Source organism: Salmo salar, chromosome ssa17 (assembly GCF_905237065.1).
Source record: "Salmo salar chromosome ssa17, Ssal_v3.1, whole genome shotgun sequence".
Lineage (NCBI taxonomy): Eukaryota > Metazoa > Chordata > Actinopteri > Salmoniformes > Salmonidae > Salmo > Salmo salar.
Window position 1 is genome coordinate 56,550,726 of NC_059458.1, and position 26,004 is coordinate 56,576,729.

Consider the following 26,004-nt stretch of genomic DNA (forward strand, 5'->3'; position numbering starts at 1 on the left):
AATAGCTCCGTTTTGTTCGTGCGTTCAGGTCACCATCCGAAGGGTGACGCGCGAGCGCATTTTGTGACAAAAGATTTCAAAATATTCCATTACCGTACTTCGAAGCATGTCAAACGCTGTTTAAAATCAATTTTCATGCAATTTTTCTCGTAAAATAGCGATAATATTCCAACCGGGCAACGTTGTATTCATTCAAAGGCTGAAAGAAAAAAATTGAGTAGTCTCGTGAATGCGCATCTCAGCCTCACTGTCCCCAGGCTGACCACTTACAAATTCTGCTGCTGTTCTTTGCCCAGAGACAGCAGACACCCCATTCCACTTTCTGGCGGCTTTAGAGAGCCAATGGAAGCCTTAGAAAATGTCATGTTACAGCACAGATGCTGTATTTTCGATAGAGATGCAACAGAAGGACAACAAATTGTCAGACAGGGCACTTCCTATATGGAATCTTCTCAGGTTTTGGCCTGCCATATGAGTTCTGTTATACTCACAGACACCATTCAGAGTGTTTTCTATCCAAATCTAGTAATTATATGCATATTCTAGTTTCTGGGCAGGAGTAGTAATCAGATTAAATCGGGTACGTTTTTTATCCGGCCGTGAAAATACTGCCCCCTATACCACAACAGGTTAAGGCACATGAAAGATAACAACATGTTTGAGAAGGCATTTCTGCCAAAAAACGCATTTTGATTTAAAAAAAGGTTTACGTTTAAATGGTTCTCCTGTGACCGACGACATACGCCTAGTTTCCTGAAACGGGTCACATTGTAACGGTTGTCGTCGGATTGAGACCAAAACGCAGCGGGTATATGTGTACTCATCTTCTTTTATTATGGAAAGAAGGAAAAAACAAAATAAACATGTACACCAAAAGAACACAACGACGAATAAACAGCCCTGTAAGGCCATAAGCTATACATGGAACAATGTATAGCAAACAAAACATAGAAATACAAAAGACTAGACAGAACATAGAAATACACTCACATAGAACAGTACCCAAAAACCCGGAAATAAGAAATCAAACACCCTACTAAATAAACCACCACCCCGAACCACATAAAACAAATACCCTCTGCCACGTCCTGACCAAACTACAATAACAAATAACCCTTATACTGGTCAGGACGTGACACACATATGTAATGTTCCCAGTGCCAGCTGCCTGGGCTGAACAACAGATCCTCAGGAGAGTGTGTGTGTTTGTCTGTGGGTGGGTTTGTGTCCTTTAATTCCTCTGCTGGCATGTCATATCCTGTCATGTTCAGGGACTTCCCCTCATGAGAGCAGACAGGAGGGGACCCAAAAAGACGAACGACACACAAACAAACGACACACAACAGCCAGTGGGGACTGACTGTCTGCCTCAATCAATAGAGAGCCATTCGCTACGCACACACATACACACGTGGGAAAGTTTAGGAATGTGTATGTGAGTATGAGGGAATTGTGTGTGTGGGATATATGGAGAGGGTGTGTGTGTATGTTTGTGTGTGAGGGGATGATGTATGTGTTCGTGTGTATGATGGGGTTGTGTGAGTTTGGGTATGTATGTACTGTATTTCTGCATGTATGTATAAGTGTGTGTGTGTGTGTGTGTGTGTGTGTGTGTGTGTGTGTGTGTGTGTGTGTGTGTGTGTGTGTGTGTGTGTGTGTGTGTGTGTGTGTGTAGAGAGAGAGAGAGAGACTGCACTCGTTGGTCCAGGCGAGCTGTTGTACTGACATTATATCATAATTACAGAGTGTGTGCTTTGTTTAGTGGATGGCTAATTATTCTGTTTGTGTTATTCAGGGCCCTGGGGTGGTGTATGTATGTGTGTGTGTGTGTGTGTGTGTGGCCTGCCTGTTGTGTGTTAGAGACTCATTGTGGAACTTGTGTTAAATGTCCAATGCAGCCATTTTTATATCAATGTCAAATAATTGGACAACAGTTAAGTAACTTACTGTAATTGTTTTCCATTAAAATTGTCAAAAAGAAAGTAAAATACTGTAGCTTCTTAACAAAGAGCCATTTCTCAAGCAGGAATTGTACTACGACTGTCTGGGAGTGGTCAGAGTGGGGAGGGGGAAAATGAAAACGAGCTGTTATTGGCATGGAGGTTTGGAACTCTCTTTCTATTTTACCGCATGTTGATGTCACCATTGAAAGGCCAAAAGTCCATCCCACCAAAACAGTCTGACATTTCATACACTAAAAGGCCATTATAATAATTGTCCCATTTGCACAGTATTATTCCAAACTCAAAGTGTGGAAATATATATAAAACACAGTAAAATCATGTTTTGACTGCACTGGGTCTTTAATCGTATAGGGACTATCTGGGACCCAATGTGTGTGTGTGTGTGTGTGTGTGTGTGTGTGTGTGTGTGTGTGTGTGTGTGTGTGTGTGTGTGTGTGTGTGTGTGTGTGTGTGTGTGTGTGTGTGTGTGTGTGTGTGTGTGTGTGTGTGTGTGTGTGTGTGTGTGTGTGTGTGTGGATGGAACTAGGGCTCTGAGATGGTGACCTCTATGTATCTCAATGCTTTCAGAGTGTTGTACTTTCAGAGTGAATGGGAGAAAAAGAAGGGTAGGGAGAGAGTTCAAGGTCTTCAGCTACCAATATCTTACCATAGATGATAATAGCCCAGACAACAATTGAGCTATTCAACTATTCAATATTTGTGTACCTGAACTTGTGTACAAAAGCCTTTTCATTAGACAGGTTAAATAACATTCAAATGCAGCCTTGAAAGTTAGTGAAAGAAAGGGCCTATGTCTATTACATCTCTCAATGTCTCCTTTGACATCTCTCAATGTCAATGAGAAGCGGGGACCATGAACTTAGTCAAGTTGAACAACTTTTTGAAAAGGGTCTGTATATTAGAATGAGATGCACAACAGATTCTCAGACCATCCAACCACAAACTTTAATTCAAGCCATTCAACTCAGACAGAACATGACATTGATTCAGATGCTGACTATTTTCATATTCACCCCTCTAAATAAGATGGAATTGACCCCAATCCTGGTAGGAGGTGTGTGGGTTTGTGCGTGCATATGTGTGTGTGATGTATGTGAATGTATCATATTTTTATATATGAGTTGTGTGTAATAACCCTGTCGTGTGTGTGACACCTATGTACAGTCGTGGCCAAAAGTTTTGAGAATGACACAAATATGAATTTACACAAAGTTTGCTGCTTCAGTGTCTTTAGATATTTTTGTCAGATTACTATGGAATATTATAATTACAAGAATTTCATAAGTGTCAAAGGCTTTTATTGACAATTACATGAAGTTGATGCAAAGAGTCAATATTTGCAGTGTTGACCATTCTTTTTCAAGACCTCTGCAATCTGCCCTGGCATGCTGTCAATTAACTTCTGGGCCACATCCTGACTGATGGCAGCCCATTCATGCATAATCAATGCTTGGAGTTTGTCAGAATTTGTGGGTTTTTGTTTGTCCACCCACCTCTTGAGGATTGACCACAAGTTCTCAATGGGATTAAGGTCTGGGGAGTTTCCTGGCCATGGACCCAAAATATCGATGTTTTGTTCCCCGAGCCACTTAGTTATCACTTTTGCCTTATGGCAAGATGCTCCATCATGCGCGAATTTTTTTTTATTCATGCCTGTGTTCTTAGCCAAAATTGTGAGTGAGCCCACTCCCTTGGCTGAGAAGCAACCCCACACATGAATGGTCTCAGGATGCTTTACTGTTGGCATGACACAGGACTGATGGTAGCGCTCACCTTGTCTTCTCCGGACAAGCTTTTTTTCGGATGCCCCAAACAATTGGAAAGGGGATTCATCAGAGAAAATTACTTTACCCCAGTCCTCAGTAGTCCAATCCTTGTACCTTTTGCAGAATATCAGTCTGTCCCTGATGTTTTTCCTTCTTGACACCAGGCCATCCTCCAAAAGTCTTCGCCTCACTGTGCGTGCAGATGCACTCACACCTGCCTGCTACCATTCCCGAGCAAGCTCTGTACTGGTGGTGCCCCGATCCCGCAGCTGAATCAACTTTAGGAGACGGTCCTGGTGCTTGCTGGACTTTCTTGGGCGGCCTGAAGCCTTCTTCACAACAATTGAACTGCTCTCCTTGAAGTTCTTAATGATCCGATAAATGGTTGATTTAGGTGCAATCTTACTGGCAGCAATATCCTTGCCTGTGAAGCCCTTTTTGTGTAAAGCAATGATGACGGCACGTGTTTCCTTGCAGTTAACCATGTTTGACAGAGGAAGAACAATGATTCCAAGCGCCACCCTCCTTTTGAAGCTTCCAGTCTGTTATTCGAACTCAATCAGCATGACAGAGTGATCTCCAGCCTTGTCCTCGTCAACACTCACACCTGTGTTAACGAGAGAATCACTGACATGATGTCAGCTGGTCCTTTTGTAGCAGGGCTGAAATGCAGTGGAAATGTTTTTGGGGGATTCAGTTCATTTGCAAGGCAAAGAGGGACTTTGCAATTAATTGCAATTCATCTGATCACTCTTCATAACATTCTGGAGTATATGCAAATTGCCATCATACAAACTGAGGCAGCAGACTTTGTGAAAATTAATATTTGTGTCATTCTCAAAACCTTTGGCCACGACTGTACTGTGTGTGACCCCGGAAGTGTGTTCCGATTGTGTGAACAGATGATGCGTGTGTAACGTGATTAAGCGGAGTAGATTTGGTGTCATTCTGTGTGTGTGTTCACGTGTGATGAGATGGGCTTGATTCATTCAAAAAAATCAGGATCAGTGTTCAACTCTACTCAACACCACCTCCCTCACAACTCCCTCTGTTGCTGCTGCTCTCTCTACACACACACACACACACACACACACACACACACACACACACACACACACACACACACACACACACACACACACACACACACACACACACACACACACACACACACACACACACACAGTATACCTCCAACCTCTCCTCTACATGACACTGCCCATGCCCCCAAACACCCCCTCCCAACATGTCCACAGTTGCACCTCGTCATCACACTCCGCTCCCAGCTCCTACAGAGAGGTTAAACCCTCCAGGTAGTTCTCCAGGACCACCCAGCTTCTCTGTGCCTGTCTCCATTGCATCCTTTCCCTAATTTAATAAAATCTTAACAAAGCATGCCTGGTCAGATGTTCAAACACCCTGTATGTCTGTCTGAGTAAGTCCCTCTGTCCTCACTGTCCTCCAGATGAGTAGTATTGCAACACAACCTCCAAAGCAAAAGGATACATTTGTCATAAATACAGGTAACAGAGATTACGGGGTGTGTTGCCCTTTTATAGAATGTGTTGCGCTTTTAATTATGGAGTGTGTTGCTCTTTTAAGGCGTGTGTTGCCCTTGTAATTATGGAGTGCGTTGCTCTTGTAATTATGGAGTGTGTGTATTAGTTGTGTATGACAGAGTGAGTCTCCAGATTGTGTGCAGAATAATGAGTGGCGTGAACTGATGCTAGTGTCTTTGTGTCTGGTTGTTCAGATAGGCAAAAGACACAAAAGCTACTATCACTGTGTTTTCAGTTACCTACACTATCTGGCTTCCCGGCTCTCCCTTTTTCTACTGTATCCCCCTCGTTCTCACACCCTTATGTGAACGTTGTGGGAACGTTGTGGGAACTTGATAATGTAAGCAGTGGGTCTCACGGTCCCTCTCTGCTGTAAAGAATAGGCTTGGAGTCTGGACACTACGGAACTATAGATTCCATTCACAACCGGGAGCTCATTACAGCCCTTTCAACCACCATAGTAGATTAACACTGCAGAATAGTAGAATAGCAGTCTCACAGGCCTCCATCAGGACATAGCAGGGACATTGAAGCACAGCAACAAAGGCAGATTTTAATCATGGTTTCTGGGAGAGTGTGTTTATGTGTTAGGGTAAATACGAGTGTGGTCAGGCCAAGGGATTGTGTTCACAGTTTCACTCTGGCCGCTGGAGTAAAGGCATGCAGTAAAAGCACACACACACACACACACACACACACACACACACACACACACACACACACACACACACACACACACACACACACACACACACACACACACACACACACACACACACACACACACACACACTCTCTCTCTCTCTCTTAAGCATGCTGTAGGAAGCTCCATTGTTTGTTCTTCCATCCATAGCTCATGTTAAGGCTGTTGTGTAGACATCTCCTAAGTGCATAGGGTTAGGGTTAGTGTCTTTTGTGTGTGTAAATACATGTAAATACTTGTCCCTCTCTCAGCGGCCCAGTGTGAGGGTGGTCCAGTCTGTTGGAGAGAGAGAATGACTAGACCACTAGGTTCTTGTTATGTGACCAACGACATGGACAGAGGGCGGTTCTCAATGATTAACATTACTCCATCATGCATTTGTTCCTTTGTCATTTTGTTAACCTTTTTTTCTGTTGGTGGTTTTTTGAGTCATTTTAGTGGAAGTTAATGTCAATAATATATCATTGATGATAGGTTTTTCTTCTCTCAGCACCATAAGGAAAGGCAATGTGTGGCTTGTTAGCAAGGGTTGTGCTGTTCTAACTCTGTACTTCCTGCAGGTCATTGAGCAGACACATGCTGTGCATATGTTGTGTCCTACCTAGACACAAGTCCTCACACATCAGATACACTACATCAAAGGTTTACAAGATTACCAACTAAAGATGAAAGACTTACAATAACACTTTCCCTTCTTCTTTTAATGACAGATGCCAATGTTCAGAACAACGACCAGTCCCCAAATCACATCTCCAATGTTCAGAACAACGACCAGTCCCCAAATCACATCTCCAATGTTCAGAACAACCACCAGTCCCCAAATCACATCTCCAATGTTCAGAACAACCACCAGTCCCCAAATCACATCTCCAATGTTCAGAACAAACACCAGTCCCCAAATCACATCTCCAATGTTCAGAACAACCACCAGTCCCCAAATCACATCTCCAATGTTCAGAACAACCACCAGTCCCCAAATCACATCTCCAATGTTCAGAACAACCACCAGTCTCTAAATCACATCTCCAATGTTCAGAACAACCACCAGTCCCCAAATCACATCTCCAATGTTCAGAACAACCACCAGTCCCCAAATCACATCTCCAATGTTCAGAACAACCACCAGTCCCCAAATCACATCTCCAATGTTCAGAACAACCACCAGTCCCCAAATCACATCTCCAATGTTCAGAACAAACACCAGTCCCCAAATCACATCTCCAATGTTCAGAACAACCACCAGTCCCCAAATCACATCTCCAATGTTCAGAACAACCACCAGTCCCCAAATCACATCTCCAATGTTCAGAACAACCACCAGTCCCCAAATCACATCTCCAATGTTCAGAACAACCACCAGTCCCCAAATCACATCTCCAATGTTCAGAACAAACACCAGTCCCCAAATCACATCTCCAATGTTCAGAACAACCACCAGTCCCCAAATCACATCTCCAATGTTCAGAACAACCACCAGTCCCCAAATCACATCTCCAATGTTCAGAACAACCACCAGTCCCCAAATCACATCTCCAATGTTCAGAACAACCACCAGTCCCCAAATCACATCTCCAATGTTCAGAACAAACACCAGTCCCCAAATCACATATCTAATGTTCAGACAAGATACAAACTATACACTCCCCAATCTGATGACTTGGTGCTGTGTGTGCTGTAAGGGGATAGAGGTATTATATTTTTTTATTTAACCTTTATCAGGGAGTCATACTGAGACAAAGGTCTCTTTTACAGATGAGCCCTGAATTACATAAATTACAGAAAACGCACACATAAAAATATAAATACAAAATGCAAACAGAAAGAAAAACACGGTCATAAAAACAAACACATTAATCAGTAATAAGGTCATCATGTGTATAAAATCATAAATCTCTGGGAGCTGCAACACAAATGAACTGGGGTTACCAATCCATCTGTAGAAGGGGGAGAAGGGGAGAAAGGACAGAGGGATGGAGGGAGGAGAGAAGGAGAGAACAGGCAGTGTTTTGGTGTAGAAGGAAGAGAAGGAGAAGGGAGGAGGGAGGAAGGGATGGAGGGAGGAGAGAAGGAGAGAACAGGCAGTGTTTTGGTGTTTAGCTGCTTGGAGAAACCTCTGCCAAGTGTTGTAATAAAACTAAAGATGATCCACTCTACTCTGTAGCAGCGTTTATCCCACTACTGTACACGTTCCCTTCAGAACATTGGGACAAGGGCAGTGGAGAGAGGGAATTAATATCAAGTTTGATCATCTAATGTACATTAAGAGGGTTTTTCTGTTTGTGTGTGTGTGTGTGTGTGTTGTGTGTGTGTTTTAAGAAGGTTTCTATGAGTGTGTTTGTTAAGAGGTTTAATGATTTATATAACTCACTGTGTTCATTTTCCAATAACATGCAATAGACGGAGCATTCGCTGATGAGATAGAGGAACAGTAATTGTTAGGAACTTTGGGAATAAATTAAAGAGGTAAATCCAATCTTGTGAAAATCAGATGTTTTCCGGATCTTTTCACTGGAAAAATATGGATTTCTGTCAGTGATTTGGCCTCAAAATAGCTTATTGTCTCTGAGGATTTCATTGACATGAGATGATGAGGAGGTGTGTGTGTGTGTGGGGGGGGGGTGATTGCGTGTGTATGTTCAACACAATCCTGTTCTTCATGGGGACTAACAGAATACTGAGATCACAGGCCCGGCATACAGTAATTGTCATCTATTCATAAACTAAAATGGGACATATTTAACATTTACGACTACAGTTCCTGTTTCCTTGTTATTAACAGCTATCTTGTACAGTATTTGTGGCTAGTTGTCACATCTTCATGGTGTGAACTGTTCTTCTGCTTCTAGTGTAACCTGTAACCACTGTCTAAGCTGTTACGTTGACATGCTTCTTGATGTCAGTTGTGAGTCCGTTGTCTCCACAGCTGTTAGTGTCATTGTGGTTATCCACTTTAAGGGATGGTATACCTTTATTCTAGAGTTAACATATCTCCAAAGGGGTTTAACGTTGTGGGTCTAATAGTGTATGTTTCTCTCTGTGTGTTTGTGTTGTGTAGGGGTCAGTGGAGCCTGGTCTTCTCTCACCCTGGACTAAAGTGACCCCAGCTTCAGAACTGAACCATACAGCATCACCACTCACTGACTGGTAAGGATAGTTAATAATAGAATATATGCTATTTAGCGGACACTTCTATGCACAGTCATGCATAGAGTTAAAATACGGGTGTGCTCAGTAATTGAACCCACTATCCTGGCATCTCACGTGCGATGCTCTGCCAACGGAGCTCCAGATGATTGTTAACGTCTTGTCTTCTCATCACGTTGCTCTTAGACATGTACAGTATTGTCCTCTAGTTACGTTCCATATGACTCTAGAGGCTCTAGAAACACTTTTCCTTTTTTAACATTTTTAGGGACACCTTAAGGGCTCTTAAAATTCAAAACCAAATAGCTAAATGATCCTTGGTATGACCATTTTAAAACAATTCCATATAGCTTAGTAGAACCACCCCCACCCCCTCCCCCATAATCGAAAACATTACCTTTAAGTGAGATTTGTTTTTTTTAACCATTCCTCTCCCTTACTGAAGGGTTTGTCCTGTCTGAACTAGTTTCCCTTACGGTACTTGTCGACTATCGGACTCGTGCCGGTAGAGGGTTAATGATGTGACCCACCTTACACTAACAGTACATTATAACTAATGATGTGACCCACCTTACACTAACAGTACATTAGAACTAATGATGTGACCCACCTTACACTAACAGTACATTAGAACTAATGATGTGACCCACCTTACACTAACAGTACATTATAACTAATGATGTGACCCACCTTACACTAACAGTACATTAGAACTAATGATGTGACCCACCTTACACTAACAGTACATTATAACTAATGATGTGACCCACCTTACACTAACAGTACATTAGAACTAATGATGTGACCCACCTTACACTAACAGTACATTAGAACTAATGATGTGACCCACCTTACACTAACAGTACATTAGAACTAATGATGTGACCCACCTTACACTAACAGTACATTAGAACTAATGATGTGACCCACCTTACACTAACAGTACATTAGAACTAATGATGTGACCCACCTTACACTAACAGTACATTATAACTAATGATGTGACCCACCTTACACTAACAGAACATTAGAACTAATGATGTGACCCACCTTACACTAACAGTACATTACAACTAATGATGTGACCCACCTTACACTAACAGTACATTATAACTAATGATGTGACCCACCTTACACTAACAGTACATTATAACTAATGATGTGACCCACCTTACACTAACAGTACATTAGAACTAATGATGTGACCCACCTTACACTAACAGTACATTATAACTAATGATGTGACCCACCTTACACTAACAGTACATTAGAACTAATGATGTGACCCACCTTACACTAACAGTACATTAGAACTAATGATGTGACCCACCTTACACTAACAGTACATTATAACTAATGATGTGACCCACCTTACACTAACAGTACATTAGAACTAATGATGTGACCCACCTTACACTAACAGTACATTAGAACTAATGATGTGACCCACCTTACACTAACAGTACATTAGAACTAATGATGTGACCCACCTTACACTAACAGTACATTAGAACTAATGATGTGACCCACCTTACACTAACAGTACATTAGAACTAATGATGTGACCCACCTTACACTAACAGTACATTATAACTAATGATGTGACCCACCTTACACTAACAGTACATTAGAACTAATGATGTGACCCACCTTACACTAACAGTACATAATGATGTTTAAGCTAATAACTGTCACTCAGTTCATATCTGGAGTATTGTTAGATACACACTCGCTCACAGGTGTGTGTGTGTGTGTGTGTGTGTGTGTGTGTGTGTGTGTGTGTGTGTGTGTGTGTGTGTGTGTGTGACTCCATCGTGTCACTACAGTGTTATGTTCACAGCTTGTGGTCATGTCCCAGGCCTGATTATGAGATTGGTTTGGCAGCGGTCACCATTCTGTTACACTGACCCGGACACTGCCCACTGTGTGTGTGTGTGTGTGTGAAGTGGAGGGGACCTCTACCCGCTGTGTGTGTGTGTGTGTGTGTGTGTTTGTGTCTATGTGTGTGTGTGTGTGTGTGTCTGAACCCCCTCTCAGCATGGTTAGCTGCTCTTTTGCATCAGTCCCCATCCATCCCCACTTTGCCACAGAGCCTTTATAGATCTGATGAGAGACAACCTGCTGTTTAAACAAAGAACGGGTTAAATTAAGCATCATCAAACATGAATTATAAACACCTTTTATTCTCCTAAAGATACTGCACACGTATTGAATCTATTGTCTAATGATCATGGAAAAGCAACCCGTTTTGAGGACATTTTCACCATGTAAAACATCGCAGTCCAACCTCTAGGCATTCTCATTGTAATGTCCTCCAAACATCAGTATTCATATGCTGTGTCTCTGATCCAGACAGAATATCACACTGTCCCTTGTGCCTGCCTGTCTCGTCCCTGTCCCTGTCCTCGTCCTTCTATAGTGACCATGGTATAGAGCTCTGTAATTGGCCACTAGCTTGCCTGTGACTGGCTGTGATCAGTGGAATGATGGGAACGTATCGGAGCTTGGAGAGAGCAGCTATTAAAACATTACAGCAGCCATTACTGCCGCCTGTCTGGACTAACGAACATATGCTCCCTCTACCAATGCCTAAACTCTTATTTATGGATTTAATTTAATGTGCAGGAAGAAATTTCAATTAAAATTTGGTCTTCCGCTGCCTCCGGAGAGTGGCAGAGTATAATAACATGGTAATTTTTTATGCATCTTTATGAGGAATGAGAAAATGAATTATTTGTGACAAGCTGTAATGATTGGGACTTGGAACAGTTGTAGCTAAACAGTTTGAGGCCCGTTGTTCTGGCACTGAGCTGAAAGAGAGAGAGGTGAAGCTTGCACAGAAGCACACACACCAACACACACAGATAAAGGCGTGCACGCTCACACTGAAACAAATCTGGGATGTTTTCATTCATCTTCTGTGGAGTTAGGAGGTTACTTTTGTGGTTTCAAAGCACTGTTCCTATGTCTTTTCCAGCATGGTCAGATGCTGCAGATTTAGACAGGGATAACAGTAGGGGGAGGCAGAGCAGAGGAGACAGTGGGAGAGGACAGGGGGGGGGGGGTCTCCTGTAGGGAAAGTGAGTCTTGTCTTGTAAATGAGTCATGCAGGCAGGGGATCCTGTTCCCCGTCTGATGTCATCACAATGTTTGATGTCATTAGAGTGCGTGTACTAGTGTGTACCATATAGGAATAGCAGGTCCTCCACGTCAAGGTCACCACACATTATTATTCACAGGCTACAGCCTTCCGAGCAGGGCCCATCACTTTAGTAATGATCACACAACCCCCCTCGCCCCACCCCTCTCGCTCTCTCTCTCGCTCTCTCTCACACCCCTGTTTGATATCTATCTATTTAAACCAGTTTGAGGGAAATGTTTGATATTATGCAGCTCATATATCCAGTAGAGGTTAATACTATAGTTGTGCTTCAGAACAGTATCAGTCTCCATATTGTCAGGGACATTCTGTGGCACACTAACTACACTTGACTGGACAGTCTCTGTGAGTGTAGGGGTGGACAAGCTATGTGTGTTTGTGCGGCCAACTGAAAGTGGGCATTAGTGTCCTCTGAATGTGTCACCAGGTTAGAAGAGGGCCACCTGTGTGTGTGTGTTTTTGTGTGTTTTTGTGTGTGTGTGTGTGTGTGTAATTGTATGTGTGTGTGTGTGTGTAATTGTATGTGTGCACAGTGGTGCATGTGTGTGTGTGTCTGTTTACAGAAGCCCCCCCGGGACAGACAACAGAAGGCCCCACCCTCCCTCTGCATTATACATGACTGGACAGGGACAGACCACCATCACGTGTTTGTGTTTTGCGGAAGTGCAGGTGTCGCCAAGTGAAGAGCCCGCTCTGTCTGTCTAACAATAGCTAATCTTCCATGTTGTGTGTGTCTTTGTGTGTGTATGTCTGTGTGTTCGCTTGAAAAACGAGAAGAAAGTATCAATATTACTGCTGTTTGTCACTCTTGAGCCAACATAGCAACAACATAGCCAGAAACACTTCCTCAAAATATTCAAATCAATCCAAGATAAATCAAGAAATCTATCATTAATTTGGAAGTTTTTCCCTAGTTCTTAGTCGCGCAATTTTACATCTAAGTAAGATGTTTTGTGCAGTATTTCTCAAGAGAAAACTAGTCGTCTCTTGTTGAATGAAAACGAACACTTCATTGAAGAATCCCGTCCATAGTTCCCACTCCTACTACAGAGGAGTACTGTTGACCAATCACCGACGAAGGGGCCTACACTTCAGCTACCGAACTTTGAATTGCCTCAAGAAATGTTGTCCAGAACAGCCGGAAAAAAAGACCTGCTGAACAGCAAAATGAACAAAAACATCACAACATTTCGTCATAATATATACGCAAACTGTTTCGACTGGGAAGCATGCCACAGGCTTAACGGTCCCTCTTGCTCTGTATATTTGCACCAGAGGTCACTTTCTCTCCCAGAGTTCCCTGCTAATGAAGCCCCACCTTCATGCAAATGATCACACTGTTAACCCCAATCAGAGGGGTCGCTGAGTGTGCATCAATCCCCATCTCCCTGAGTGCTACAAGGGGTTAGGGCTACAAGGTTCCACCTTCACAGACACACAGGTAATTAACGTGACTTAGGCAGTGAGAGACTGCGAGCCACTGGGGTGTGTGGTAAAAATGGGGTTCAACCTTGTGTCAAGGCACTATTACGACTAAGTGCACAGGTTATCACCCAAGTGTACACTCACTTTAGTCTCAATTAGCCGTTGCTGTTGTCTCGTCTGAACATGACAGAAGGTGTTACTTGTACAATGATCTGCTTCTGAAAGTAGCTGTTCGAGCATCTTAAATAATAATAAATGCCATTTAACAGACGCTTTTATCCAAATTTACTTACAGTCATGCGTGCATACGATGTATGTATGGGTGGTCCCAGGAATTGAACCCACTACGCAGGTATTACAAACATCATGGTCTACCAACTGAGCTACAGAGGACCATCTTGGCTACATGTTTATTTTGTCTGTCTGAGACTGATTGAAGATGTTAGTTCTCGGGTAAGTGTCTCTAAGCTTGGTGTTATTTCCTATTGTCCTGTAAGGGTCTAGTCTGTTTGACTTGGATGACTGTGAGTGGTTGGAGGTTGGTGCTGAACCGATGACCTTGAAACTACAGTTCCTATCAGTGGTCCAGTGTTAGTGATGCTCTGAGACAAACACAGGAAATGTTGAATGTTCAATAATGTGTAGCCCACATGTTTGAGATGTCACAGAGGCTTGAGGTAGAAGTTCCTGTTAACCACAGATCTACGATCAGTTTACCCCCACCCCCAATCCTAACCTTAACCAAGAGGTGGATGGATAAAGATCTTGGACCAGTGGTAATAGGAGAAATGATCTACATCATGATGAAGGTTACAGATTCACAGGTGAATGTTTTTGGTGTGTCACTGAGATGTCAGTCGCTCCATTGGTATTCACTGTCTATCTCTCTACCCCTCTTCTTTAATGTATTCTCAGACATATCTGCTGCTCTGCTGTGTGCACATGCATGTGTGTGTACGTGCGTACATGTACTTTTGTGTATGCATGCGTGCAGGCGTGTGTGTGTGTATAGCCTGCTTCCGAGGCAGAAGACGATGGGGTTACAAGTGAAGTGTACTTGTTCCTGGTATCCATTCCAGAGGACACACACGTACTATGTATCCCAAATGGCCCCCTTTTCTCCTACATAGTGCACTACTTTTGACCAAGGCCCTATGGGTCCTGGTTTAAATCAAATCAAATCAAATGTAATTATAGAGCCCTTCTTACATCAGCTGATATCTCAAAGTGCTGTACAGAAACCCAGCCTAAAACCCCAAACAGCAAGCAATGCAGGTGTAGAAGCACGGTGGCTAGGAAAAACTCCCTAGAAAGGCCAAAACCTAGGAAGAAACCTAGAGAGGAACCAGGCTATGAGGGGTGGCCAGTCCTCTTCTGGCTGTGTCGGGTGGAGATTATAACAGCACATGGCCAAGATGTTCAAATGTTCATAAATGACCAGCATGGTCAAATAATAATAATCTAAGTAGTTGTCGAGGGTGCAACAAGTCAGTAACACAAGAGTAAGTGTCAGTTGCTTTTTCATAGCCGATCTTTGAGAGTATCTCTACCGCTCCTGTTGTCTCTAGAGAGTTGAAAACAGCAGGTCTGGGACAGGTAGCACGTCCGCTGAACAGGTCAGGGTTCCAGCAGGTCTGGGACAGCAGGTCTGGGACAGGTAGCACGTCCGGTGAACAGGTCAGGGTTCCATAGCTGCAGGCAGAACAGTTGGAACTGGAGCAGCAGCACAGACAGGTGGACTGGGGACAGCAAGGAGTCATCAAGCCAGGTAGTCCTGAGGCATGGTCCTAGGGCTCAGGTCCTCCGAGAGAGAGAGAAAGAAAGAGAGAAAGAGAGAATTAGAGAGAGCATATTTAAATTCACACAGGACACCGGAAAAGACAAGAGAAATACTCCAGATGTGACAGACTGACCCTAGCCCCCCGGCACATAAACTACTGCAGCATAAATACTGGAGGCTGAGACAGGAGGGGTCAGGAGACACTGTGGCCCCATCCGATGAAACACCCGGACAGGGCCAAACAGGTAGGATATAACCCCACCCACTTTGCAAAGCACAGCCCCCACACCACTGGAGGGATATCTCCAACCACCAACCTACCATCCCGAGACAAGGCCGAGTATAGCCCACAAAGATCTCTGCCACGGCACAACCCAAGGGGGGGCGCCAACCCAGACAGGAAGACCACGTCAGTGACTCAACCCACTCAAGTGACGCACCCCTCCCAGGGACGGCATGGAAGAACACCAGTAAGCCAGTGACTCAGCCCCTGTAATAGGGGTAGAGGCAGAGAATCCCAGTGGAGAGAGGGGAAACCGGCCAGGCAGAGACAGCAAGGGCAGTTCGTTGCTCCAGCCTTTCCGTTCATCTTCACACCCCTGGACCAGACTACACTTAATCATAGGACCTACTGAAGAGATGTGTCTTCAGTAAAGACTTAAAGGTTGAGACTGAGTCTGCGTCTCTCACATGCGTAGGCAGACTATTCCATAAAAATGGAGCTCTATAGGAGAAAGCCCTGCCTCCAGCTGTTTGCTTAGAAATTCTAGGGACAATTAGGAGGCCCGCGTCTTGTGACCATAGCGTACGTGTAGGTATGTACGGCAGGACCAAATCGGAAAGATAGGTAGGAGCAAGCCCATGTAATGCTTTGTAGGTTAGCAGTAAAACCTTGAAAACAGCCCTTGCCTTAACAGGAAGCCAGTGTAGGGAGGCTAGCACTGGAGTAATATGATCACAGTTTTTTGGTTCTAGTCAGGATTCTAGCAGCCGTATTTAGAACTAACTGAAGTTTATTTAGTGCTTTATCCGGGTAGCCGGAAAGTAGAGCATTGCAGTAGTCCAACCTAGAAGTAACAAAGGCATGGATTAATTTTTCTGCGTCATTTTTGACAGAAAGTTTCTGATTTTTGCAATGTTACATAGATGGAAAAAAGCTGTCCTTGAAACAGTCTTGATATGTTCTTCAAAAGAGAGATCAGGGTCCAGATTAACGCCGAGGTCCTTCACAGTTTTATTTGAGACGACTGTACAACCATCCAGATTAATTGTCAGATTCAACAGAAGATCTCTTTGTTTCTTGGGACCTAGAACAAGCATCTCTGTTTTGTCCGAGTTTAAAAGTAGAAAGTTTGCAGCCATCCACTTCCTTATGTCTGAGACACAGGCTTCTAGCGAGGACAATTTTGGGGCTTCACCGTGTTTCATTGAAATGTACAGCTGTGTGTCATCCACATAGCAGTGAAATGTAACATTATGTTTTCGAATGACATCCCCAAGAGGTAAAATATATAGTGAAAACAATAGTGGTCCTAAAACGGAACCTTGAGGAACACCGAAATTTACAATTGATTTGTCAGAGGACAAACCATTCACAGAGACAAACTGATATCTTTCCGACAGATAAGATCTAAACCAGGCCAGAACTTGTCCATGTAGACCAATTTGGGTTTCCAATCTCTCCAAAAGAATGTGGTGATCGATGGTATCAAAAGCAGTACTAAGATCTAAGAGCATGAGGACAGATGCAGAGCCTCGGTCTGACGTCATTAAAAGGTCATTTACCACCTTCACAAGTGCAGTCTCAGTGCTATGATGGGGTCTAAAACCAGACTGAAGCGTTTCGTATACATTGTTTGTCTTCAGGAAGGCAGTGAGTTTCTGCGCAACAGCTTTTTCTAAAATTTTTGAGAGGAATGGAAGATTCGATATAGGCCGATAGTTTTTTATACTTTCTGGGTCAAGATTTGGCTTTTTCAAGAGAGGCTTTACTACTGCCACTTTTAGTGAGCTTGGTACACATCCGGTGGATAGAGAGCCATTTATTATGTTCAACATAGGAGGGCCAAGCACAAGAAGCAGCTCTTTCAGTAGTTTAGTTGGAATAGGGTCCAGTATGCAGCTTGAAGGTTTAGAGGCCATGATTATTTTCATCATTGTGTCAAGAGATATAGTACTAAAACACTTTAGTGTCTCCCTTGATCCTAGGTCCTGGCAGAGTTGTGCAGACTCAGGACAACGGAGCTTTGGAGGAATACGCAGATTTAAAGAGGAGTCCGTAATTTGCTTTCTAATGATCATGATCTTTTCCTCAGAAGTTCATGAATTCATTACTGCTGAAGTGAAAGCCATCCTCTCTTGGGGAATGCTGCTTTTTAGTTAGCTTTGCGACAGTATCAAAAATACATTTCGGATTGTTCTTATTTTCCTCAATTAAGTTGGAAAAATAGGATGATCGAGCAGCAGTGAGGGCTCTTCAATACTGCACGGTACTGTCTTTCCAAGCTAGTCGGAAGACTTCCAGTTTGGTGTGGCGCCATTTCTGTTCCAATTTTCTGGAAGCTTGCTTCAGAGCTCGTGTATTTTCTGTATAGGAGCTAGTTTCTTATGACAAATGTTTTTCGTTTTTAGGGGTGCAACTGCATCTAGGGTATTGTGCAAGGTTAAATTGAGTTCCTCAGTTAGGTGGTTAACTGATTTTTGTCCTCTGACGTCCTTGGGCAGGCAGATGGAGTCTGGAAGGGCATCAAGGAATCTTTGGGTTGTCTGGGAATTTATAGCACGACTTTTAATGCTCCTTGGTTGGGGTCTGAGCAGATTATTTGTTGCGATTGCAAACGTAATAAAATGGTGGTCCGATAGTCCAGGATTATGAGGACAACCATTAAGATCCACAACATTTATTCCATGGGACAAAACTAGGTCCAGAGTATGACTGTGGCAGTGAGTAGGTCCAGAGACATGTTGGACAAAACCCACTGAGTCGATGATGGCTCCGAAAGCCTTTTGGAGTGGGTCTGTGGATTTTTCCATGTGAATATTAAAGTCACCAAAAATTTGAATATTATCTGCGATGACTACAAGGTCCGATAGGAATTCAGGGAACTCAGTGAGGAACGCTGCATATGGCCCAGGAGGCCTGTAAACAGTAGCTATAAAAAGTGATTGAGTAGGCTGCATAGATTTCATGACTAGAAGCTCAAAAGACGAAAACGTCGTTGTTGTTTTTTTTGGGGTAAATTTAAATTTGCTATCGTAAATGTTAGCAACACCTCCGCCTTTGCGGGATGCGCGGGGGATATGGTCACTAGTGTAACCAGGGGGTGAGGCCTCATTTAACACAGTAAATTCATCAGGCTTAAGCCATGTTTCAGTCAGGCCAATCACATCAAGATTATGATCAGTGATTAGTTCATTGACTATAAGTGCCTTTGAAGTGAGGGATCTAACATTAAGTAGCCCTATTTTGAGATGTGAGGTATCACAATCTCTGTCTATAATGGCAGGGATGGAGGAGGTCTTTATACTAGTGAGATTGCTAAGGCGAACACTGCCATCTTTAATTTTGCCCAACCTAGGTCGAGGCACAGACACGGTCTCAATGGGGATAGCTGAGCTGACTACACTGACTGTGCTAGTGGCAGACTCCACTAAGCTGGCAGGCTGGCTAACAGCCTGCTGCCTGGCCTGCACCCTATCTCATTGTGGAGCTAGAGGAGTTAGAGCCCTGTCTATGTTCGTAGATAAGATGAGAGCACCCCTCCAGCTAGGATGGAGTCCGTCACTCCTCAACAGGCCAGGCTTGGTCCTGTTTGTGGGTGAGTCCCAGAAAGAGGGCCAATTATCTACAAATTCTATCTTTTGGGAGGGGCAGAAAACAGTTTTCAACCAGCGATTGAGTTGTGAGACTGCTATAGAGCTCATCACTCCCCCTAACTGGGAGGGGGCCAGAGACAATTAATCGATGCCGACATCTTTCTAGCTGATTTACACGCTGAAGCTATGTTGCGCTTGGTGACCTCTGACTGTTTCATCCTAACATCGTTGGTGCCGACGTGGATAACAATATCTCTATACTCTCTACACTCGCCAGTTTTAGCTTTAGCCAGCACCGTCTTTAGATTAGCTTTAACGTCGGTAGCCCTGCCCCCTGGTAAACAGTGTATGATCGCTGGATGATTCGTTTTAAGTCTAATACTGCGGGTAATGGAGTCGCCAATAACTAGGGTTTTCAATTTGTCAGAGCTAATGGTGGGAGGCTTCGGCGTCTCAGACCCCATAACGGGAGGAGTAGAGACCAGACAAGTCTCGGCCTCTGACTCCGACTCGCTTAATGGGGAGAACCGATTGAAAGTTTCTGTCGGCTGAATAAGCGACACCGGTTGAGCATTCCTACAGCGTTTCCCTCCAGAAGCCATGAGAAAGTTGTCCGGCTGCGGGGACCGTGCGAGGGGGTTTATACTAACGTTACTATCTGTACTTACTGGTGGCACAGACGCTGTTTCATCCTTTCCTACACTGAAATTGCCCTTGCCTAACGATTGCGTCTGAAGCTGGGCTTGCAGCACAGCTATCCTCGCCGTAAGGCGATCATTCTCCTGTATGTTATGAGTACAACGACTACAATTAGAAGACATCATGTTAATGTTACTACTTAGCTTCGGCTGTTTGAAGTCCTGACGAACCATGTCCAGATAAAACCTCCGGGGTGAAAAAGTTGAATGAAAAAAGTTGAGTGAGGGAAAAACAAAAAATATATGGTAATCAAAAAGTAAAAACCATGAAGTAGTCAGTAGTGCAGTAGTGTTAAAGTAGTGCACTATATAGGGAATAGGGTGCCATTTGGGATGTTTTGGGATGTAGACATACTGATCCAGTATTCACATCATTAGCCCTCAGGCCATAGGGGAGTATTCTAGTTAGGGGACTATTGAAAAACTACCATAAGAGAACTGTCATTGGGTTGACTGGCATAAACCAATCAGCATTTCCCATGGTCTGGTATTCAATTACTGTAGTTATATTCTGAATTCAATCTATTCTCAATGAAAAACAACACAATTAGGGGTATTTCTTATTGGTTTGACTAGAGAGCGCGTCAATGTTCGTCTTGTCTTGTACTTTAGTTGTTTAAGGCTATTCAACTGGTGGCCAGCGGGCCAGATCCGGGCCATTTATCAGTTTAGAATGGCCCTTAGATTCCTGTAGAAATCCGATGTTTAGTGCCAAAAGGAGCCCTCGTTCAATATTCTCCAATGGGAGAATCTGTTTTCCTGTAGTCCTGTCCATTAAATGCGGTCAATCAATATCACCCAACATACCAGTTCAAGATAATCAGAACTGCTAACGGGTACAGGGTCAGGGTCCGATCATCATCTAGCCTGCAAAGTCGCTTCGTAGTCTGCTGAACAGCATGATCTACATTTACGTAACGATGTTCGGTGGCTAAGCAACAGTCCTAAAGCTATGAAGAGAGCAGCCTATGTGCGTTTAGGGAGGAGGCGGTTGCTTATCTCCGTGATTGCCGCCACAAGAAAGCAAACACATAACTAATGGAGATGCTTGATGAGGAGTTCCTATCAAGCAATTGAATGGATTTAATTTGTGACTACTTCTTTTCAAAAAATAAATGTTTTATTTCCCTTTACTGCGCAACTATGCAGGTGAGAGAGACATCTGCACAAAAGCTAGTCAATTAAGATATGCCATACATAAAAGGTTTCTATGTGTAAAAATACAACAACAACAAAACAAGTGTTACGTTCATTGATTGAAGGATCGGACCAAGGTGCAGCGTGGTAAGCGTACATCATACAAAACCAAAATAAATAGAAAACGTAACGTTCCGTAGGGCATACAGCACAGTACCAAAAACAAGATCCCACAATCTAAGGTGGGAAAAAGGGCTGCCTAAGTATGATCCCCTATCAAAGACAACGACAAACAGCTGTCTCTGATTGGGAACCATACTAGGCCAACAAAGAAATAGAAACATAGATTTCCCACCCTAGTCACACCCTGACCTAACCAAATAGAGAATAAAAGGGATCTCTAAGGTCAGAGCGTGACAACAAGACAGATAAAATAACTAAATTATAAAGAAATCGAAAATAGAACAAAATAGGATGCTGGTCAACTGAGATATTCCATGCACAAAAGGTTTCCTATGTCTAAATAAAAACAAAAGATGAAGCAATATATGTAAAATGGACAGAACAGTGAAAATGTATTGATGTGTTGCAGGTCAACTTTGTTATAAGTAAAAATGTGTTCCATTATTTAAACAATTTGATGCACTAAATGAGGCTAATCTTAAAGCACTTATAATGTACTTTCAGCAACAGTTATTTTAATAAAAGTGCCTCATGTGAACTTACAATAACTTCCTGAACTATTCACATGGTAAGTTGGCAGTGCTTTCCCCTAAAGAGGCTCTGTTCTCGCTCCCTCTTTCTCCCTCTCTTTCCTCTTTGTCTCTTCCTCTCCTCTCTCTCTTTACTCGCTCTCTCTGCTATTTCTCTCTTTCTCTCTCTTTCTCTTTCACTCTCTCCTGGGGTTTCTTGGTGGGTCTGGAGAAGGTAAAAGAGTGAGAGAGAGAGACAGGGAGAGAGAGAGAGAAAGAAATACAACCTCGTCTCTAAAATGGACACTGCCAGCCATCCGGGGCTCCATTGTTCCCCTGTGTGATGTGGAGAAGAAAGGCAGATGGAGAGAAAGAAAGAAGAGAGGGAGAGAGGAGAAAGAGTTGTTTGATAGTGCTGTGGAGTCTGTGTGAATGAACAGTGAAGGGCACCCACTGTCTTCCAGCGACCTCCATTTGGTACTGTATGGTCCCTTTTACTGCACTGTCTACCGCCACAATACCTCCTTTCTGCTCCTCCTCTCTCTTAAAGAAAAAAGGGATTAGTAAAACAGAGGAATTGCGTGTCCAGATTCCCAACTATCAGCCACAACGCACACAAAAGAGGGCAGAGATTTTCTCCCTTCTTGCTATTTTTCTTTCCTCTCCTCTCCTCTCCTCTCCTCTCCTCTCCTCTCCTCTCCTCTCCTCTCCTCTCCTCTCCTCTCCTCTCCTCTCCTCTCCTCTCCTCTCCTCTCCTCTCCTCTCCTCTCCTCTCCCCTCTCCCCTCTTCTCCTCTCCTCTCTCCTCTTCTCCTCTCCTCTCCGCTCCTCTCCCCTCCCCTCCCCTCTTCTACCGTCCTCCTCCTCTCTCTCTCTCTCTCTCTCTCTCTCTCTCTCTCTCTCTCTCTCTCTCTCTCTCTCTCTCTCTCTCTCTCTCTCGTTAGCTGAGGTAAATGTGATTGTGGTAATGTTTTTAACTACCAGAGGAATGCAGGGTATTTTAGGCCAGGGAATGATGGACAAGAGCAGCTGCATTTCCTGTTTATCCAGCTCATGTCTGAGATACTAGAGAGGAACAGGGGATGCATTCATCCCTCCATCTCTCTACCTTCACTGACCCCCTCCTCCGGGCCTCCTCCCATTCTTCTCCCCCTCTATCTCTCTATCACACTCTTTCTGACTCTCTTAATTTCTTTCTCTGACTTGCTCCACTCTTTCCCTTCCAATTCTGCCTTGCTATTCACTCACTCACTCTCTCTCGTTTGCTCTCTTGCTCTTCCTCTCCCACACAACAGCATCTATCAGACAACTGTCCTGTTATCTGAGGCTGTATAATACCAGTCAAGACGTAGATGCACACGGAGGAGATGCACTCGTTTGTTTGTCCTCCTCCTCTCTCTATCTCTCCCAGTCCACTGCCAAGGCCTGTGCCCTTGATAGACGGCATACAGACAGACAGACACAGATGCTGGAACAAATTAAAAGACTTGTGTCTTGTCCTGTCTAGTCACTATTGTACTGATTCATGGTTTGAGTACAGACTGACTGAATGACTGCATCTGAGTCAACGTTACACAACTCTCCAACCCAAGGCTCTTTTTGTCAATCTGGCTTTGGAAGATAGCTAGTCCTTATATAGTAGAACTAACTGTCTGCCTCACATTGACTGACCGGCTATTTTAATCCTTGTCTGGCATTGGCAGTGGCCATCTAGTCAGACCCAATAATTAGTTCTTTACAAAGTGTCTGAATGTCACTGAAAAGTCAGTTATTGGATATGGTGGTGTCACGTCCTGGCCAGTATATAAGGTTAATTGTTTTGTAGTTTGGTCAGGGCGTGGCAGGGGGTATTTGTTTTATGTGGTTCGGGGTGGTGTGTTTGTGTAAAGGGTGTTTGATTTAGTATTTCCGGGTTTTGGTTTATGTTTAGTTAATTCTATGGTTAGTCTAGTGTGTGTGTTTCTATGTTTGGTTGATTGGGGTTGGGACTCTCAGTTGAAGGCAGGTGTTGTCTATCTGCCTTTGATTGAGAGTCCCATATATTAGGGTGTGTTTGTATGTGTTATTTGTGGGTGATTGTTCTGTGTTGAGCCTATGCTAGCCAGACTGTTTGTAGTTGTTCGTTCGTTCTTTTTGTTTTGTGATTTTGTACGTTCATTTTTTGAAGTTAATAAATTCTCAAGATGAGCATACACGTACCTGCTGCGTATTGGTCCACATTTTCCGACGATGATTTCGTTATATCATCAGAGGACGAAGACAACCGTGACAGGTGGTTTTAAAGGAAATGTATAATACCAAATTGTTCAATGTTTGAAAGTTCTCAAAGTTCAGGAATGAAGGTCGCCCTTCTTAATCCGAAACAGTTCATTTTGTATCGTACACATTCAATGTTTAAAATAGCCACACAATATATTGAATGTACAGGATGTACATTCTAATTCCATCTCTTCAAAATAATGTTTCAAAGTTTGAAAGTTCCATTCCTGCACACATTCTTTTACATACATACTGAATATAAAGTAAATACATTCCAAATTCATCTCTTAAAAAATATATTTTAAAGTTAAAACAGTATTCAAACCCACCCCTATTTCAGAAGTGTCACTACAAAACAAACTCTCCCTCCCTTTTAGTGAAGTGTAAATATGACCCTTGACCTTGTCCTGCATCTCATTGTTTCTGTGTTACTGTGTCTCTCCTTCAAGTCCGTCCCCTCTCAAAGGCGCTTTGAAGTAATGAAGATGGAAGATGAAACAACAGCAACAATTATATTTGTCAGTGAATTAAACCTCCATCAATCTCACTTAATCACTCTCTAATATCTCCTCAGATGCTGAAATAGAAGCATAACGCTGTTGAAGGATAATGGGCTTTTTTCTTTAACTTCTCGGGAGGAGAGAGAAGGAGTGGGGTTTTAGGCATGTTAGTAATAACAATGGTTACCAAAACTACAGGTTGTAGATATGACCATGCATCATTGACAAAAATATCTCTATCTTTCTCTCCACCCCCAACCCCCCCCCCCCCAATCCCCTAACTCATTCCCAAACCTTCTCCTTCAAGTGAGCAAGTAAAAGCCCAGTCCTCCCACATGCTGTTTAGGGGGGAGAGATGAGTCCGACAGTTCCTCTCTTCCTCTCTCTGTAGTGTCGCCCACAGGTGGTTCGTCCTTTCCTTCAGCACAGCTGGCCTCTGATTGTCTCAGCACAGCACTGTGTGTGTGTGTCCGTGCGTGTGTGTGTGTCAGCACTGCATGTGTGTGTGATTGACAGTGCGTGTGTGCGTGTGTGCGTGTGTGCGTGTGTGTGTGTGTGTGTGTATATATATATATCAAAACCTCAGCAGATGGATTGCTGTTTATAGCCAGTAAATAAAGGACCTGCCTGGTAAACATAAGAACAGGGATTCATATATTATCCCAGGATTAGAAAGAAAGGGACAGAAGAGAAGAGAAGAGAAAACAGAAGATTGCATAGGTTGTGTGATTTACAGTTGAACCCTTAGGGAGGCAGGAAGCCCGGTCAGCCCAGTGCAGTCTCAGATGAGTGGCTATTTCCTAGCGTGTCAAAGGGTCAGAGGTCATGGCTGGTCACAGAGGTGGACAGGGTTGAACAGAGACGCAGGTCTCCAATCTCTGATCGATATTACAGGCCAGGTTGTATATCTCCATTTGACACGCAGATGTACCCACACACACGCACGCACACACTCACAAACATACACATGCACACACACAAATAAAAATCTAATCAAAGTTTATTGGTCGCTTACAAAGTTTAGCCGATGTTCTAGCGGGTGCAGTGAAATGCTTAAGTTACTATCTTCTAACAATGTAGTTAAATGTCAAACAAGTACACAAAATGTTTTATAATAATAAAATACAAAAATGGACTCTGCCTACGCCAAAACCTGACTCTGCCGTCAGCAGGACGCAACAGGAACCAGGATTCGTTGGACCAGGCAACATCTTTCCACTCAATTGTCCAGTGTTGGTGATCCCGTAGTCACTGTAGCTGTTTCTTCTTGTTATTAGCTGATAGGAGTGAAACCCGGTGTGGTCGTCTACTGCGCCGTTATTTGCCTGTTTGTGGCCCGCATGTTAGCTTGCCATTCTCTTTCGACCTTGCCGTTCTTCTTCGACTTGCCATTCTCCTTCGA

At 43.4% G+C, this 26,004-nt stretch overlaps 1 protein-coding gene across 1 annotated transcript in view; it reads left to right on the forward strand.

Annotated features, from left to right (window-relative positions):
* LOC106576150 (transcription factor SOX-5) overlaps positions 1-26,004 on the forward strand; it is a 383,455-nt gene that overhangs the window by 184,621 nt on the left and 172,830 nt on the right. The window contains exon 3 of the mRNA XM_045699762.1: positions 9,048-9,136. The gene's annotated coding sequence lies outside the window, so the exon portion shown is untranslated. The remainder of the gene's footprint in view (positions 1-9,047; positions 9,137-26,004) is intronic.